Genomic DNA, 19,251 nt, shown 5'->3' with positions numbered 1-19,251 from the left:
ACAGGTACTAGTCTCCCTCTCTTCGTGGTAGTGGAGGGAGAGCGGCTGAGACCGAGACCTGATGATAAACAAGTTGAGAGGAGGTAAACAACAGCAGGCCTGGTAAAGGTAGAGGAGGGGGCAGCAGAAGGGTGGAGGACTGCAGGAGATAATAAATGTGGCAGCACATGTTGTGACATCTGTCTTTCTAAGTGTTATCTAATTTGCTGTAGAATATTTCAACAATGATCAAAACTGATGTGAACATGCCATAGCAATTTCTTTTTTTTTTTTGTGGTAATTCAACAAGAAGTTTCTGACAAGTTAGTAACATGTCACTTCTGTCATGATGCTCCATTTTCCTTCTCGCGACACATGTGATTAGGCGTTGCGCAGCATTCTGTATAATGAATGCATGCCTCCTCTGTGCGCCACAGTGCTTTTGGGAGAGTAGATCGGGTTTGGCTGCTACATGGCTTAAAGAAAGCACGGTGCAGATGTGCTCTGTTTAGACAAAGTGGGTTTGTACAGGAGGACATTTTGGCTTGTCTCAGTTTGCACCATTGTCACTTCTGGTAGAAGAAAAATAGCGATGAAATTAGTGGCCATCTGAGTCATCAGGAGCAGACAGTGGGACATCACCTCCACAGAGTCACCATCTTACATGAAAAGCTGTGAGGAAGTGGAGACAGAGGGACTAGAATCGCAAGCATTTGTATTTTATCCAGGTTTATCTATTTGAAAGATTAAACTTGAATGTCATTTTTTAAAGAAACAAATAGCACCTATGTGCGCCAGCACTTACCGAACATCGGCAAGGGCAGGGGCAGATTTTACGGCTCTGTTAGATCTCTGTGTCCCTCTGGCTGCTGTAAGTGAACAGTATTGCTGACATTAAAGCGTTACAGATGAAAAAAAAAAAATCTAAATATGTGTATCTTCACAGCAACTGCATAATTGCACAAGTAAACTAAGTGGGCCCATTTTGATCTGTATCATTCACTCTACCACCGCAAATGTTTTTCTCAAAATAATTGGACATTTTCTTTTAGTCCATAGCATAGTTGTGCATAATTAACTTTGATTTCCAAATGCAACAGTCTAGGCTATGGTAAGTAGCCTCTGTTGATTTATTTTTTATTTTTTAAATCACACATTAATATGTAGAATTAATTGGCGGGGCCTTGGTGGCCGTGTGTTTGTGACACAGGTCTGAGACTGTAATCAGGTGGAGGAATTAGTCGGGCTCATTGTTTTTTATGAATCAGACGAAGATTTGTACAGTGGCTGTGTGAAGATGGTTGCCTTTATTTCCATATCAAAGAGACACACAGTGCAGCCGGGCAGTAATTAAAATGTGGTGGATTTTAGAGTCCCTGCACATGTGTTTACACACACACACACACACACACACACACACACACACACACACACACACACACACACACACACACACACACACACACACACACACACACATACATTTTCTCTCTCCCTCACACAGGCATGGGAATAGAAGCATGAGTGCAAACACACACACACACACACACACACACACACACACACACACACACACACACACACACACACACACACACACACAGAGCATATGGACCAAGGCCGGAGCTCTCAGGTTGTGTGAAAAGAGTACAGGTGGTTGAAACTAAATTTTAAACAAACACTCATGTTGGTCCATGTTCCTTTTGCAGACATTTGGGTACCGAATCAAAAGCCAGTTTTTTTTGTGGCAACCATTTGCTAGCTACAGTTTGAGAGAGCCGTGCATTAATAAAAAAATAAATTCACTCGGTAACAGCTTGCACTGACTGCAGTTACACGAACCAACTAAAATGATCCTTATTTATCAATCTATCAACTTTTCTAAGATAGATGTACTGTCTACACAATAATGTTTGTGCGAGTGACCTTGCTGCTGAATGCTGGGATTATTAAAAAAAAAGAAAAGAAGAGGAAGAAGCTGTGATCTTTTGCCCCGAGTGATTTCTGTCCTCCTAGAATTGGAGAAGCTCTGAAGACCTGCGATTGTGTCTTGTGAGTGAACAAGGGAAAAGAGATTAGTGTAATGTGGGCTTTTGCGCTGCTCTCACACTAAAGCGTCACAACAAGCCTTTTTCTTGTGACCCCCACCCCCCCCACATTGTGCTTGGATCAGGTCCTCCCATGGGCAAGCCATTGCCTTGGAGGAAGCGTTAAAGGACTCTGTGAAAATATCACTTGAACCAACACAGGCAGCTGGGACACTGAGAATTTTGATGTAAAATAATGCCTCATTCCCTCATAAGGGAGAAGTAGCACAATTATAGCCCGGAGCACAAACCGTATTTGAATTTCCTATTTGTTATGAATAACCCTGTTGAAGGCAGTAGTTATTTTTGTATCCGTGTAACACAGGTCTCCACTGTCTGTAAAAGCTAAACGATTAGACATTATCCAGTTGTTGAGGTTGATATCTGCCAGCTTGATCTGACATGAGATGTAAAATATGCTCCATAGTTGCGACTAAGCCAGCTATTCTGGCTTCTTTACTCTGCGGTCAGGAGCTGTTTTGTTGGCTCACAACGAATGTTGTTAGATCAGATTGGCAATTTACGTTCTGTCTGCATATTTGTGTGCGTGTGCTTCTTCCTGGTGCATATTTTTGTGGACACTCTTGAGGGATGTGATTTGAACACATGATGGCGTATAGTGTCCTATTGCTTGCGCTTAAGTGACATGGACATGATGAGCGGTTTTGCCATATTGTGGCACTGTGATCCATGATGCGGGATGCTGGTCCAGATATTTGACGTCTCCAGTTTGCTCGACAACGGTCTATGAAGGCATATCTTGCATATACACACTATTTTCTAAATGTTGATTAGGAGCTCAGTTCAGCTTTTTGATGTCATTACATGACAAAAACATGCTTTGTCTTTGCTGCTGCTGAATTCCAAGCTCTCCCTATAGTGTCTGTCAGCCCTCTTTGGGTGGAAACAAATACTGATCAACCACTTGCATCATGGAGCAGCGACTGTGACATCTAGAAACAGGCGAGAAATTTATGGAAAAGAAAGGACGTATTGGGCCCGAAATCAGATTCCCAACAGTTTTTCCTTTGGAAAATGCTAATGTACGATGCCAAAAATAAATCAAAGTGACAAAGACGGAGGGTGGGCGAATAGATGGAAAGGGTCTTGTGGCTAAAGTTTTGATGAAGTTAACCATAGCATCTCTTGTTGCCTGGGTCTTTTGTTTCCTTTCTGAATAATTTCTTTTTACACTGACTTGGATGTGTTACAAGACTTTGCCCTTAATGTGCATTATTAGAAAATGGCTTCAGCAGACCCAACCACAAGCCTTCTCTCTCTCTGTGTCTGTCTTTCGTATTCTTGCTCTCGCTCTCGCTCTCGCTCCCTCTCTCTCTCTCAGTAAAGGAAGGGGGGTGTTTAGACCCTGTTTGTGAAAAGATAGGTTAAGAGCAGATTTTCTAAGACTCTCGGAGACTAAACACTGCACAAATAATGATGTTAGTGTTCGTGTTGCCTCAGACTTGTCTGATGATGAGTAAGTAGATCAAACTCTGTCTCCTTAGGTCTAAGAAATAGATTTTTCTCCTGGCCAGCACATGGTGAATAATTCACGATGGTAAAACTTGTGTTTTCAAGGTGGTTGAGACTACTTATTGTACTTATTGGGTGGAAATATACGCAGTAGGAGCATCGAAGCAGCAGAGCAGTGTCAAACTTTTCCCCTTTCATTAGTTTCCAAATGGCACATTTTCCTACTCTCACCAGTGCTGGTGCATGGTGATTACTGGAGCAACTTTTATCCATCATGTTGCCTACTTTTACCATAATATAACCATAAGAAAGACTCCAATGTTGGAAAATATGATCTCTTAGCTAAAACCAAATTTCAATTAACGGTCATCCGCTCGTTCTTGGAGCGTCCGTAAATTAACACACATGCTGTGGAAGACGGTAAATGAAAACATTTAGCAGAGTCTAGAACTGCACTTAAGAAACCCCTGGTTGGCTCAACTGCACATTTATAAGCAAAGTGCAGCTACAGTGAGGGAAGCCTGACTCGAAGCACAAAGAATAAAGCCAAAGAAAGTACGGTCTGTGATAATCACTTTCTTGAATGGGACTAAAAAAGAGAAATCTGCTGAAATGATAGAGAAAGGCTGTGGTTTGGCCCATGCAGTAAATTTCCCATGAGCCTCTTCGACAATCTGAGGGGATAGCCACTCTGGCACACGCCACCCACCCACATACAATAGACACACACACACACACACACACACACACACACACACACACACACACACACACACACACACACACACACACACACACACACACACACACACACACACACACACACACAGGTGCTGTTTCTGCCAGGCAGTACGGGTGTAGAGACCTCTAGGAGGAGGGTTGTCCGACGGAGGATGATTGACAGGAGGTTGGTGAGGACTAGACTGAGGGGGACCAGAGGATGAGAGGAGGGGTTGTCCTGTCTGAGGAACAGGAACACTCATTCTTTTTCCACTTTACAGGACACTGTGTAAACTGGAATGACATTGTGGAATCAGTTTTAAATGTTTAGAATAGAAAAAGATGGAATATTATACGACCATAATTAATGACCCTGCAGACTGCATACAAATATATACAAATGACCTCAAAACCCTCTCTCCTACAATTATGTTCATATGCAGCTAATTTGCAACAGCGATTTACGGTCACTGTCAAAGCTCGCTGTTCGCAGAGTTACGTTCTTATACCGCAGTGTAAAGTCACAGGGAGGAGGCCGGGCGCATGGCTTCTACGCTGGAGACTGGGGTTTTGCATCCCATCACAGTTTACGTTTTAAACATTTACCATGCTCATGATGTTTGTGCCAACCTTAACAAAATGTTTTTAGTTTCCCAACCTTAACCATAATGCACTTACCATGACCACAGTGTTTCTCTAATTCTAACCAAGTGCTTTGAGTTGACTAAACATAACCATAGGAAATGTAATTATGCTTTAGATTCAAGGAGGGGATATTGTAGCAAAAACAAATGAGAATCATTGACCGTAAACTCTTTGCAGCAACGTTGTAAAGGTTTTATTAAAGGTAGGTAAGGTAATTATATAGGTTCATTAAAAACTGAAAAATTGCCCAAAAAGATGATTTCTTTTTTTTAAAATTGAGACACATTTCAAACTGACAGCCTACATTTCTTAAAATGTACTTGTATCTGCAAATAAGATGCAAATGACCATAGACTGTAGAAGACACTGTTGGACTTGGCCTGTACATACGCACATGCAGCAGGGCTATGGCTGCTTTTTTTGTGTGTTAGCAAGGATAAAAAGGCTTTATGTCCTTGGTTAGGGGTGGGGTTGAGGGTAAACTGGGGAGGTACAATGTTCCTCCTCATCCTCAGCAAAGCTAAATTTATTGGTTACCATCTGCAGGGTGGAGGAGTTTGGGTTGTGGCCAGGCCAAAGAAAGGCTTCTAATTAAACAGTCATCATTATCAACCTGTGGTCAGTAATCATCATCCCCAACACTGGTTCTCCAAGATGAACATGGAAATCGTTGAGGCTTTCCCTGAAGCCCATGCTGGACTGAATTAGAATAGAAGAAGAAGAAATAGAGGAGAAAAGTGCTAGCGAGATATTTTTTTTTCTTCTCTTGGCAGAACAGGCAGCATGAGGCCCTGTGCCATATCCACTCAGGTTTAAACAATTACCCGACATCAGAGAACGCCGTAGAGCCTCAGTGTTGGCACAACCGTCATGCCTTTGACTGCTGTACTTCAGGCCATGGTTTCAGACATTGGCCAAGTGTCACATGTAAGCGGAGCTTTCGATAATTTCAATTAGTGTAAGAGGGTGTGCCTGCAGTATCTGTATCACTGCTGCTGGAGGAGCTTTCCTTTGAGGTTGACAGCCCCCTAATGTAGTATTTCTTGGTTTGATGTGTGAGTGACACAGAGGCGCTCCAAGAGGATGGCAAAATGGTTTATTAGGACCTAATTATGGCTCTGTGATTAAAGGGGAAGTGACTATGATTAGGAGACCTGCAGATGATGTGGAAACATGGATGAATATTCAGAGGAGAAATAGCACAGTACGTATTAGCCTGTTTGTTTTCTGTGTGTGCCCTTGTAGGATACGCGAGTGCTACACAGTCCGGGCTGCCTCGTGGCATTCGTGTTCTGATATAATCTTTACAGCAGATCTACAGCAGAGGAGCTTTACAATTTTACAAAATTAGGCACAATTGAATACGCTACACAGCTGATGTTTTTAGTGAGTATATGTGTACTCACTTCATGTATGAATGGTATCCAAAACTTAAATAAAAAAAAAGATGAAATGAAGATGATTTTTTTTTTTTTTATGGTTACTGTCTGGCATCTAAGAGTAACACTGCGGACTTTCACAGCCAATTGAACATGAAACCATGAGGAATGTTCTGCAAAGCCAGGTCTACTTTGGGAAGCTTAGGGCACGAGCGCAAAATCGCACATTCTTGTGAACTTCAGAGTATCTGCTGTTTTAATCAAAGAGATAAATAGTCTTATCATTATTAATCTTCATCAATGGAGAGATTTTTTTTTTTTACCCCACAAACTTCTTACTTTGTCAGATATGTGATAGCCACTGCCATTAAAAATCATTCATAGGAGTGTTCTGAGGGCAGGAGATTGTCAGCAGGGCCTTGCAATTTTACAATTTCACAACTGACTTCCTCCTTAAAATGACACAGGCTTACCTGCCTATTACTCCCTTTGATTTCTACAGTACATGCTTCTGCGCTCTGAGAGGTATTCATAATAAGCTTAAACTCCACTGGCTTCATTGCTAAAGGGCGCTTATCTCTCGGCTATTCAAGAGAAAGAAGGGTAATATTTTTTCCAATTTCAACATTTTACTGTGAGTCCACTGTCTGCCCAAAACCACGTTTAAGGGGCTGTTGTGGAGAGCAGGCATGCGCACATGGATATATGGTCACATACATGCACACATGTACTGACACAAGAACATGTACATGCACACACACACTCGGCCCACGGCAGTTCTTTGAAAATAGTATTTAGCCTTTTAAAAATTGAAATGGTACAGCTGTAGATTTTTTTTTTTCTCTGGATGGAAGTCCCAAATTTCAGCACATTTATTAATATGTTTTATTCAGTATACATTTTAACTCACATTTCTAAAGGTTGTGGGAGTCTGCTAGTTTTATTTAAAAGTCTGCTGGGCGCATTCACTTGAAATTTACGTCTGTTATAATCAGAAAAAAAAAGAATCCAGAAAAGTGTTTTTCTTTTATTACATAGATCATACTTACCTTGCAGAACTTACTGCATGTTTGGACATGCAATTTAATCTATTTACATTCAATTGTGTCCCAATGGAATTTTCAAAGCATACTCCGCTTCAAAATATGCACTCAAATGTAATGTAAGATATTCTTGAAAACTAGTTTGCGGTGAGTGTAGTGGCCATGAAGGGCCTTCTCTCTTTGACTTGGAGCATTGTCAGTTTTTCTTATACAATAATGGAAAGCATGTGTCGGACAAGTGAAGAAAACAAAGTGATCTTTCATGTGAGCCACCTGTCGTGTTTTCAGCACAGTTAACACCAACCTCATGCTACTGTTGTCTGGACAGCCACACTAAACATCCCCTTCCTCCTGCTCTTCTAGTTCATTTTCTTCTTCACTTTTTTTTCAGAGGCTATGCAAAGACACCTTCTGGCCTAACAGTAATGGCAGCACATGGAAGCCAAATAAACACTTGAAGGGATAAACTAAAGCTTTATGCCTATCAGAATTTAAACACACATAGTTTGTTTGTGCAAAGTGTTTGTTTGAACTGCATCTTTCTCCAGCAGTTAACAGCGCACAGTAGGTTTGTACTGTGAGTCAAAGTGATCCCCAGCCCACCGCCTGTAGCCTCAGCCTGCTGAGTTTTCTCAGTTTTACCGTTGCTTGTGCCATGCTGTAATGGGCTCCCAGGACATGATGGGAATATAATAACTGCTTGACGATGTTTTCCTTACCCCCCTCGTTCTCTACTAAATGTGAAATGTGCCCAGAAACATGGCATATATGGCACAGGTTGTGATGTCAGTTGTTATTGCTGGATATGCGAACCAGTCAATTTTGGATTATTTTCCACAATCTGCAGTGCACAGTGCATTATGTCACAAAGGCCACATTGTAGCTAGTTGGGTGTAGAGCAGTGTTGTTTCTCTTTTCCTTGTTCTGTGCAATGCTCAGCCACCTTCTGTGCCTCCAGTCCAGACTGCAGCCTTACTTTATGCACATTTTCTTTCCTTGTGCTGCAATCAATGGACAATGGGCCTGTAGGATATTTTACATGATGGCAATGTGCATTACAACGTGTGCAGGCTAATGGCCAAGAATGTGATCCAGACTCAAGCTTTTTCCCCTGATTTGATTTTTTTTGCACAATTGCTGTGGTTAGCCTGGTGATATTATATTAAGGCTGGATTTGTTAAATGACAGGGTTTTTATTTACAAATAGGCTGTATGCTCGGTAGCACATGAGTTTAAATTATGAGAAAAATGAATTGATAACTGATATATTTTGATTCCTGTACAATTGGACTCCAATGCTGCTTTTGTTCAATGCAGTATGGAATAGAAGAGCATCCTGTTTTTCCGCTGATTAAATTTACCACTAACATATGCCTGCAGGAACCTCTTACCTTGTTTGACTTATTTATTGCCTGGCTGTAGAGGTAATTTGACCTTAAATTTGAAAGGCTATTTTTTAATCCAGAAAAGGAGTGTTAAACTCAATTATACCAGTGATCAGTTGCTCAAACACTACATTTGTTTCCTCTGGGGGGACAAGCCAAGTGGAGCCGTGCTCTCAGCTCCTTGTCCCTTACTCCTGGCCCTTCCACCCCTACAGGGCAACAAGGGGGGAGAGGTAAATTAGGAGCAGTAAGAAATGGGGATGGGGGCGGGAGGGAGACATGAGTGAGATGAGAAAGAGAGAGAGAGAGAGAGAGAGAGAGAGAGAGAGAGAGAGAGAGAAGGAGAGAGGAAAGTGCCCTACAGTTCCTGCCATGTCACTGGAGATTTGTGTCCTCCTTTTAAATCATTTCCCTCTTAAGAAGATTAAGAAGGCAGAAATATTCTCAAACTGATCATTTTCCCTCCCCCTAAATGGACTCATTTGCATTTGCAAACGCTGCTATTAATTGTGGGTTTCAAAAAAAGACAAATGACCTCTGCAACTGTAAAGAAAAAGAAAAAACAGAGGTTATAATGTTAATTGTTAAAATGGCTGCACAGGGGCCTGTGGAGCCAAAGCATATGCCACCAGCTGTATCAGATTTACACCATGGCCACATATGCTACAGTGCATGCTTATTTTCTTTTATTTATATGACTGTTAAATCTTATCTTGAAAGTCAAGATTTCAGTCATTTCTTTCTCAAGTAAATGGAGTTATCCTTTTTGTCATTAACTTGGTTTATATTCCATCAGAGAAGAAGGTCTACCAATTGGTCTTTTTATTTATCAAGTTTTAGCAGTGTGCGGAGAAACATGCAGTGAAATGATGCTATACTTTAGAGAACAGTGTTGGGTTATATAAATGGAAGATAAGGAGTGATTTTCCAACATAGAATATGAATGTTCAAGTGTAGTCCCTCCTTTTCTGAGAACAATGCAGCCCATTGCCACAAGACTTTCTTGTTACATGCAACAAAGGTTTCACACGTGGCCTTAGTTAAAGTCGTCTGCCTACATTGTGCTGAGCTAGCCGCTAAAACAATTATTTGCCAACTTAAGCCCGCCTCTGTAAATCAAAAAATGTGCGACAGTAATAAAAGTCATTGGCGGAAAAGGCCACTATCAAACAGTGCGTCTATGCTTCTGCTCGAACAAGGAAAACCCTGAATAATTTGCGGACACCAATGCCTTGTTGTAACCTGATCATTTATGGATCAGTCGTTTCCTTTCTGGTTTAATTCACCATGTGATTGATTTTCAGTGCAGTACTGTTGGAAAATATCCACACTAAACCGTGCCTGAAATAGGGCATCATTTGAATACAGATGCTTACGGCTTAGGCCTTGTCACTGGAAACCACTCGGAGCCAGGAGACAATTGCAGGTTGATTATGTTGCTTCTGACAGAAGTTGCAACTCCTTTGTGCAAGGCAGAGATATTTGCATCTAAATGCTTATTGTAGACATCTAAACAGCATAAAGACTGATTGTAAATACCAGCTGTTGGTCTGTACTCGGGAATAAAAAAAGAATTTCAATAAGGAAAATTGGGATGGAAATGAGGAAATTATTTTCAAACAGTGGAGCTGAAATCAATAAGTAGGAAACGGCGGTGTTTTGTGTGCTGGTTGTATTTGTCATCTTTATTGAGTGTGTTTGTACAATCACATGTGAATCTATTTACAGTTAGCTATTGTATGTCATATTCTAACTGGTGGGAACACAGCGTTTTATTCAGATGAATTACGTCTTTGGATACCGCTGCAGTCTGCTTTATTTTTTACTGTACAGTGCAGGTGTTACAGATGGGTAAAAGCGGAAGGAATTTACTGTTGTTTAATTTTTCAGAAAAATATACAGCAATACGACTGTTAGGATATATTTGACAAATACCGTTTTGGTGTTTACAGGTATTTGATATAGTTGGAACGTGCCATTCCAACCTTTGATATATATCTGTGTGAGTGCATGTGTGAATGCATGTGTTCGTATGTGCGCTCTGTATGTAAGTGCAGTTATATGTGGGTGTACATGTGTGTGTCTGCCTGCTGCCCCAAAGCAGAGTGATGCCCCTGCTGATTCTGCTCCTCTAGCTCTTTGTCCTGCAGCACTCAGTGTGTCTGCCTCCTCGGGAGACTGGCAGCCTTCTCTAGTGTGGCTCCACAAAGGCCCAGCCTCCTTTGAGGTGTTAAAAACTTCCATTTATGCATCTCCCTGGACAAAAAAGCACCAAGCCCATTTGAGTCCAGTAGCAACACAGGCAGACATTGTGGCCACGCTTCTCCAGCACTCATTTCACAGATTCTAAAACCAGTATGTGGTGAACAGGATTTGAGCGGCTAAAGTGCCCCGTGAGGGCCAGGCGATAAGAGGGGAGAAACGCCACCACGCAGTAAACTAGAAGATGGGTCCAGGAAAATAAACACATTACCTGGGAGAGAGGGAGAGACTTGTTTTCATACCCTTGCCCCCAACTTACACAAATCCCACACTGAATAAGAAAGACACAGAGAGAAAAAAAAAACAGAAGAAAGAAAACAAATATATGAATGTATATATATCTTGGAAGTTAAGAAAAGGGGTATCAGCAGTGTGCAAAAAGACAAGCCTATTCTGTGTTCTCTGTCTTTACAGTCTTTTGAGTGAAGAATGTGTGAGAGGGAATCAAAGAGAATTGATAGGTTGCACGCCCGCCTGTTAGGAGCACTGGGGACTGAATGCCGTCCACCATGGAGGAAAACATCCTGTCTGCTGGTCGTTTCTCTCCCCTCACACTGCCTTAACCCAGTTGCTCAGTAAATAGACTTTTATTCTTGTTATTTGACGCAGAGGAAATGACAGATAATGTATGTGTGCAGAGCAGCACACGAAAGCCTCGTTCAGACAGAGCACTGTATCTGTATCAGGCTACTGCTTGTAACAAACTCCGGGTAAAATAGCTGCAGATCTTTTTTTTTTCTGCTTTATCTGACGCTATTGCATTTCAGCTCCTCCAAAATACCGGTCACTGTTTTACTCCCAACAAAGATATTTTAACTGGAGTGCCACTCTGGTAGTCATTCCTGACACGTTGGTGCTAGACATTTTGTGAGTGTCCAGTCGGCTTTAGTTCAGCATCAGGACAGGATCAGTCAGACACAGAAGAAAAGGCAGTTTGAGAGAGACAGAGGGTAAAGATAAAAAGAGGAGAGAAGAGAGATTTGTAAGGCTTGACAGTTCACGTTGTGCTGGAGCATGAAACAGCTGTTTGAACGTGATTGACCTGTTTCCAAATAACTCAATGATACTGTGGATCTCTTGTAGAAATACAGCTTTTCTTACAACACAGCACTGGACTTCTTGTTTGTGTTTTTTGTCCATAGCTGTCTGTTGCTTATCTCAACAGTAGGAAGTGAATAAATCTATGAGCTAACAATGACTTTGGCCCATTGATCTGTGCCAAAGTGTCCACAGTATAGGAACTGTGCTTTTATATTTCAAATATGATGCTACTGCAGAGAGGATTGAATTTATGGAACTGGATATTTAACAGACAATCACACATGTTCAATTACTATATCAGACACTTCTGTGCCAGAATGATCTGAGCTTCACCTCCACACTGCACACCCCACTTCCCTCCTCTTCCTCCCATTTCCCTATTTCCCCTGGGTCCACTGTTTGTAGCCTCACCTCATTGCATCCCAAACTCCCCCATGCAGTCCCCGGCCTGGCTGACTGTGTGGCTGCTGCTTCTACAGAGATAACCACACAGCATCCAGGTAGGGAGCAGCCTGCTGATGGCATAGATTACCTCTATTGTCAAAATAACTAACTCGGCAGAATTCCTACTTTAGTATGTTTGGACGCAGGAGAGAGTGAGGATTTGGAAAGGTGGCTTGGGGGTGTATATATATATATATATATATATATATTTATAAATATATATATTTTTTAACATGTTGCAGTACAAGTTTTCTGCCTACCTCACACAAAAATACTCATGGTGAAATGTGCATTTACACACATGTGCAGCAGGCACGTAAACATACATGCAATTCTAAAATGTCCCACAGCATAATGTTGTAAGCTGCACAGACTGTAAAGCCCCCTGAGGAAAATTTGTGATTTGTGATATTGGGCTTTAAATGCAATACAGAGTTAAAGTAAGTGAAACATAAAACTTGTGTTTGGTCAGGACAGCTAAGTAGTGGTTGGTCTCCCCTGTGCTGTATACAGTTGTGGCGATGTTGTCTATTGATACTGAGCCACTGTCACATGATAGTTGAAAAACACAACTCTCTGTTAGGGTCAGGGGAAATTAAATCAAGCATAGCCCACACCGTACATGAACACATGTCTGGAATTTGAAGGCTCAGTTGATTTGAAAGGGAATCTTTCTGAGCTGTAACTGTAACACTGCTTTCTTCACGTACTGTACAAGAGGCTTTAGCTCAAATGGCAATTGGAGCAGACATGCAACGTGTTTGATGTGTAATATAAAGATACATGAGCAGTTTCTACGTGGGAGGTGAAAAAGTGAAACTTATGTTGTAGCAACTGTAGCAATGTGGAATTTGAATCGTGTTGTGCCTAGACAAAGAGCATACATTTGTGTGTGTCTGAACTTTTCAACTTTTGTGACAAATTCTGAATTTACTTACCTAGAAGTGTCCCCAATTTTGTTTCACTGAAATGTTATATCAAGCCCAAGCCAAATGTTATTTGTTTTCACTGAGTTAAAATACTAAAAGTGTGTGTGTGTGTGTGTGTGTGTGTGTGTGTGTGTGTGTGTGTGTGTGTGTGTGTGTGTGTGTGTGTGTGTGTGTGTGTGTGTGTGTGTGTGTGTGTGTGTGTGTGTGTGTGTGTGTGTGTGTGTGTGTGTGTGTGTGTGTGTGTGTGTGTGTGTGTGTGTGTGTATTCCCTGACAAATTTTAGCACTGGAAACTATGCTATAATTTTCGACTCTGCTTCGCTGCATATGAAAGCTTTTGTGGCGACTCGAGTGTGTGTGCATGTTTATATTTTCATGTATTGCTTGTGTGTGTGTGTGTGTGTGTGTGTGTGTGTGTGTGTGTATGACACTCTTTGACAGAAATGCCACAGGTGGCAGTGAGCTCTCTGTCCCTGCTCCTTTGATGTCAGCTCCATCAGTATCTGAGAGCTGAACCTCCAGTATTCTCGGTGTATTTGTTGTGTGACTTGTAGCCTAATGGGGCCAAATTTACTTTTCATCTCACCCTTACGGTTTCTGTCCAAAAGAATAAAATAATGGAACATATTTCATGAAACATTTGAATTTGGGGTTCACTGAAATTGTGTTTAATAAGTCCCAGATCCTCTAATTAGGAATGCGGGAGTGCCTGTTTTATGTTTCCTGGCTGTAGGTCTAATTCACAGCAGGAGAAAAAGCTGCTACATGCAGCTACAACAGGCCGGTTGACACTGACTCTTATTACACCACAGGGATTACCACATTTGCTTCATTATAATATCATTTGGGTTCTTTCATTATTTGCAATTATAAATTCCTTTGTTTTTTTTTCTCCCTCAGACAAATAATTAACTTAAATAACCAATGAGAAAGAAATACATTTCCCCATATATTATTTACCTCATTGTTCCCAATTAACATCAGATTATAGACTCAAAGGATTGTTAATGTCTACTCTCTGTAATTATAAGAGCTCTCATTTATTTAGGCATAAAAGGAATTAAGTCTATAGTCAGATGTTTGACAAAGACTGGTTTTAATGAATTGCCATCCATGTAATGTGTGGTTTATCCAGCAGGCAGGGGTTGTTGCGTAGACTGAATATCTCCTGATATAATCGTGTGTGTGTGTGTTTTGTGTGAGTACAGGAGTGGGTGGTTGCAGCTGGAGCATAGTTCAGAACAGTGACATAGTGTGTGTTTAGTGTCATTTAAGAGGCAATAGAAGACTTTAAACTCATAGGCGCTATTCATGTAACAGCTTCCCATTCAGCCGGGGTCACCTGGGTCCGCTCTCCCCCATTGTCACCTCCAGCCTCAAGGCCGCCAACATTCAGACCTGTCTGCAACTCTTGCCTTTCTCTGGCTCTTTCTGTCAGCCCTCCAGCCTCCCACGTAGCAGACTCCGTGCTGTGCTCTGACAACAATGCAGTGGTAGTTGGTGCATTTATCTGATCTTGTTGATGGTGGTTCATTGGTCCCGGGGATGGGAGACTGAGGTGCTGTAGCGCAAATTAGTGACAGATCAGTTAAGCGTGACCTTAAAAAACCCTTGGCCTTGTTTAATTGGCGGTGCTGAGGCGGACTAATTGTATATATCAGCTGGTAATGAGATCTTGGCGTATTGTGAAAAACAAGATAATGTGAGAAAATGAACATGAATGAGCTTACAGCAGCTAGATGGTCTGATCAGTGAGTGATTATCCCTCTATTGTCATTATTTCTGTTGGTATTTGGTGCCTAAGAGTGTATACATTTGTACTGTGCTGGACTTTCTCGACTATTCAAAGCTTTAAGTTGCAGCACTTCAACAGACAAGCTGAAACTAGCAGAGCATGGCCCCTTAATAAATCATTAGCAGGCAGCGCTCGAAGAAAGAAAGCAAAATTAAATAAAACAACCGCTTTATATGAAAGCTGTTTATTAGTGAAAGCCGCCAACTGGAAGACAGATTAATGAGGTAGCAGAGAAGCAGATTTTAAACATTGTCTAGGACGGATTCCCATTGATGACAGCTGTGAGGACTGGAGGTCGGACACTAACAAAGCTGTTTTACATTAGCTCAGCTGTGGAGACTCTGACCCTCAGCCAACAGTCGCTATGGCCTCAATTCTCCTCCTCTTGCTCTGTCTCTATTTGTTTCAATGTCGGTAAATAGTTATGTAATAACCATTGTTGATTTTAACCGTGTTCCAAATTTGCTGGTGGTTTTAATCAAAGGAAAGCAACCATACTTATTGGTTTTTTTTAATGCAGAATTTTAATCAAATGTAAGACATTTATACAGGGATTATTAATAAAAACAATGTCATGTTGCATACAAGAACACAAATAAAAACTGTCTTTTTTCGTTTTCTTTCTGCTTACATTTCAGGTTTTTACATGAGTTCAAAATCAGCCGACCAGTGATCGCTGGAAGCTGGGGATTGAGTCTTTCAGTTTTTGTAAGTATCAATTTGCCTCTTCAGCTGTTTCTGTCTTGCCACATGTCTCATACACCCCCGCTGTCTTTCACCCACACTGAACACCTGCGTCAAATGAGGTGGACAATTGCAACACAATGTATGCACAATTAGTTACTGACAAACCCTTTAGACATTAGATCCTCCAACTTATTTTTCTTGCATTTTGTTGTGCTTCATTATTGTGCTGTGGTAACTCAGGATTTTTTTCTTTTCTGTTCTCTTTTCTGTTTCTCATGTTATTGGTCCTTGTGTGATATGATCGACTTACTTGTTTGAGAGTTGCAATTTTAAGGTAAAATCAGGCGTTTTAGTATTTAATATGGCATGTTTCTTAATGGTTAGAATTAGAGCCCTACAAGGAAAAAAACAACCTTTCCTATTCTAGAGAAAATACACAGAAAATAAAAAGTATTTTGAAAATGTGTTTACAGGTGACACTACTCAAAAATGTGAAACGTTGAAAGTTATTAATATACTTCCTGTTCTGACAAGGTTAAGATAATTTCATGAAATTATCCAAATAATAAATAAAAATAATAATTTGAACCTTTCCGCAATCACAGAACTGCACATAAACCCTGATTTTATTCATGGGTTAATCCATGATTGTCAACAAATTTCAATCAATCGCAACTTTATTTGGACTCATCGTAAAAAAGTGAATTCAACAACTTGAAGATGAAAATAATAATAATAAAATGATCTGCATATACTAATTGTGTCGGTACTACATGAGAGCATACTCCTCCTTTTCCCCCATAGCTGCATCAGACCTACGTTAAACTCAGTCAGAGTCACAGAGCAAGCTTTGTGTAACTCCAGCACTCTGCATCTATGAAAATGTTACTTAAACAATTATTGCTCAGCTGCTGCTCGTGGAGGTTTTCTAATAAAAATGTATCTTAGATATTAAGCAAATAAAAGTGAGGAACTTCATTGATATTATTCTTTTCTTCCAAATGTCATATCATGGGAGTCATATTGAGGAGGAACTCTTCAATTACAGCTGGGAAATGTCTCTTTGAATTCAAAGTTCATGGCCATTTACTATTGTTTAATCAAGCCATTTCACACCACACACCGTCTCCCGTCTAGTAGCGAGCTTCTGCCTCTGCTGCTACACATAAGTTTGGTTGAGTACGTTGTGAATGGCTTGAACTTGTAAACCAGTTTCACTATGTCATCATCAGTCAGATAAACATAAATAGAAAACCTAATTAATCGGACAAAGTTATTTTGAAGCATTGTGCACACATCATTAAAAGACGTCACTGCACACATTGACAATATCGAGACACTTCTCAGCTGAAATACAGTACATGTACCACATTAAGCAGATGCCAATTTTTGTTTAAAACATACACACAATTTGATGCAAAGTCAACAACAAATCCTCTGTGAGTGTGATTTTAGCTAACTGAATCAATCACTGATTTAAGCAGGTCTTATACACCTGATCTTTTAAGTTATTAACTTGCTGCAGTTTCCCCTTCCTGTTCATTTGAGATACCCAATACCATAACTTATACTAGCTAGTTTAACTAACTGACAATTTAATTAAAGCAAAATGAAAGATTATTGAGTTATCAGCAGTACAGTAGCCTTACAGTTAACATGGTGCAAATCAGTAAAAAAGTTTCCTATAGTTTTTAATGTTTAACCATCAATGTTATTATCAAAACTATCTACAGTATAGAACACTTTGCAACGCTGTTTGACAATAAATAAACAGAAATTGCAAATATGTAACCGGAAATGTAAAATCTACTTGTGAGCTATGTCTACTTCCCCCTGCTGGTCCAGATGAAACTGCCCCTCCTTAGTTAGCAAATAAACTGCCTCCTGAAGTCTTGATAATACAGACTCCATAGTTAAGTTAGTTCTTATTAAGTCATGGTAATGTTATACGGCATCTGTCAGTATTTCTTATAAATGAAAATACCGCAAGGGCTAGCATTCATTGCCATCAGTTGGATCCTCATACGATCCGAAATGCAGATCCGTTGACCTACAGGTTTAATTAATCGCAAAACATGAGAGGAAGTAATTTAGTTTGTGTCTGCATCGCTTATAGAACAAGTTTAATTACACGCCTGAAATCTAATTTGGAAACACCTGAGAATATGCTAGACCATCTGAAGAGGACATATACACTCTTTGTTAGTGTGTCCCATTTATCTAATAAGCAATGGCCTCATGGTCTCACAGCTCTCAGCCCACTATCGATGGCACCACTCAAGGGGAGGATGTGTGGGAGAAATTTTGTCAGGAATTAAATAAACAGCACTTCACCATAAAATGAAAATGAATATCCTTTGAATGGTTACTCTTCATCTATTATTTATCAAATGGGCTTCTTCAGCCCGCTGACCCTGCAGTGATTATGGTCAATATGTTGCTGAGCAGAGATCGCTTGACAAAGACTGCTTAACAAAGATTTTCATTTCATCAGCCTCAATTACTTTAGCGGATCCCAGTGCGAATTTGGAAGACTGATTGTTGCACATGTCATTACCTGGCAAGAATGTGGAAAAACCACGTGAACTTTATTAATCATTCTAAACTCTGCATTCAATAAAAAGCTTGTATTACTCATGGATGACCACGTTTTCGAAAGGCCTGATATGCTTTTAGTGTTGGCAATTTGATTAGGTGGGTTATTGTCTGGGCTCTCTTTACAGTGGGTGATTAAGTACGGTCTATATTTAACCACATGAAAATGAGCCTACCTCTGAGTTTATTATTATTATTATTATTATTATTATTTGAAGGTTTGATGGACTCTTTCATTCTCATAAGAATAAAAACCTAATATGGACTTGGCTGCTGTCCTGCTTCTCAAGGTATGTTCCCTTGTACCGTAGGACAGAGTTTCACCTAGTAGCTATATACGGCAGAAAACAGGACTAAAGAACATGCCATTAATCTTCTTGCTACCCCAGCTGTGGAAAGTAATGCATAACTAAAAGTCCGGTAAAATGAATTAATGATTTCAACCATGAACTTTTCTCCCAAAACGCCATGAATCGTCTCCAACTGATAATGCACCACGACCCTGGAGTGTGAAATCCCTGTTGCGTTCAGAGTAGCCAGTTAATTGATTCGCAAATTATTTAAAGTTTGTGGTGCCCAGGGGAGTGCTAGACTGTAATGACGGCCCATTTTGAAAGAGTTGAAAAACTCTTCCCAGGCAAGCCAGTATTAAATAGTAACTGCAATCTTACAAGTCTAATCTGAGTCCCATGAAGAGATATGCTGTCCAGTATTGTGTTGTTAGATTGGGTCAGCTGAATATGTTTAAATTGGGATATATTTAATTTATATTGGAAAATCTAATTTCA

At 40.4% G+C, this 19,251-nt stretch overlaps 1 protein-coding gene across 6 annotated transcripts in view; it reads left to right on the top strand.

Annotated features, from left to right (window-relative positions):
• Positions 1–19,251, top strand: part of sox6 (SRY-box transcription factor 6) — a 125,617-nt gene that overhangs the window by 3,966 nt on the left and 102,400 nt on the right. For all 6 annotated transcript variants that reach the window (XM_054609657.1, XM_054609648.1, XM_054609640.1 and 3 more), the window contains exon 2: positions 15,820–15,889. The gene's annotated coding sequence lies outside the window, so the exon portion shown is untranslated. The remainder of the gene's footprint in view (positions 1–15,819; positions 15,890–19,251) is intronic.

Source organism: Anoplopoma fimbria, chromosome 2 (assembly GCF_027596085.1).
Source record: "Anoplopoma fimbria isolate UVic2021 breed Golden Eagle Sablefish chromosome 2, Afim_UVic_2022, whole genome shotgun sequence".
In the NCBI taxonomy this organism is placed as follows: Eukaryota; Metazoa; Chordata; class Actinopteri; order Perciformes; family Anoplopomatidae; genus Anoplopoma; species Anoplopoma fimbria.
Note: the sequence above shows the minus strand (reverse complement) of the source record. Positions and strands in the feature narration are given on the sequence as shown.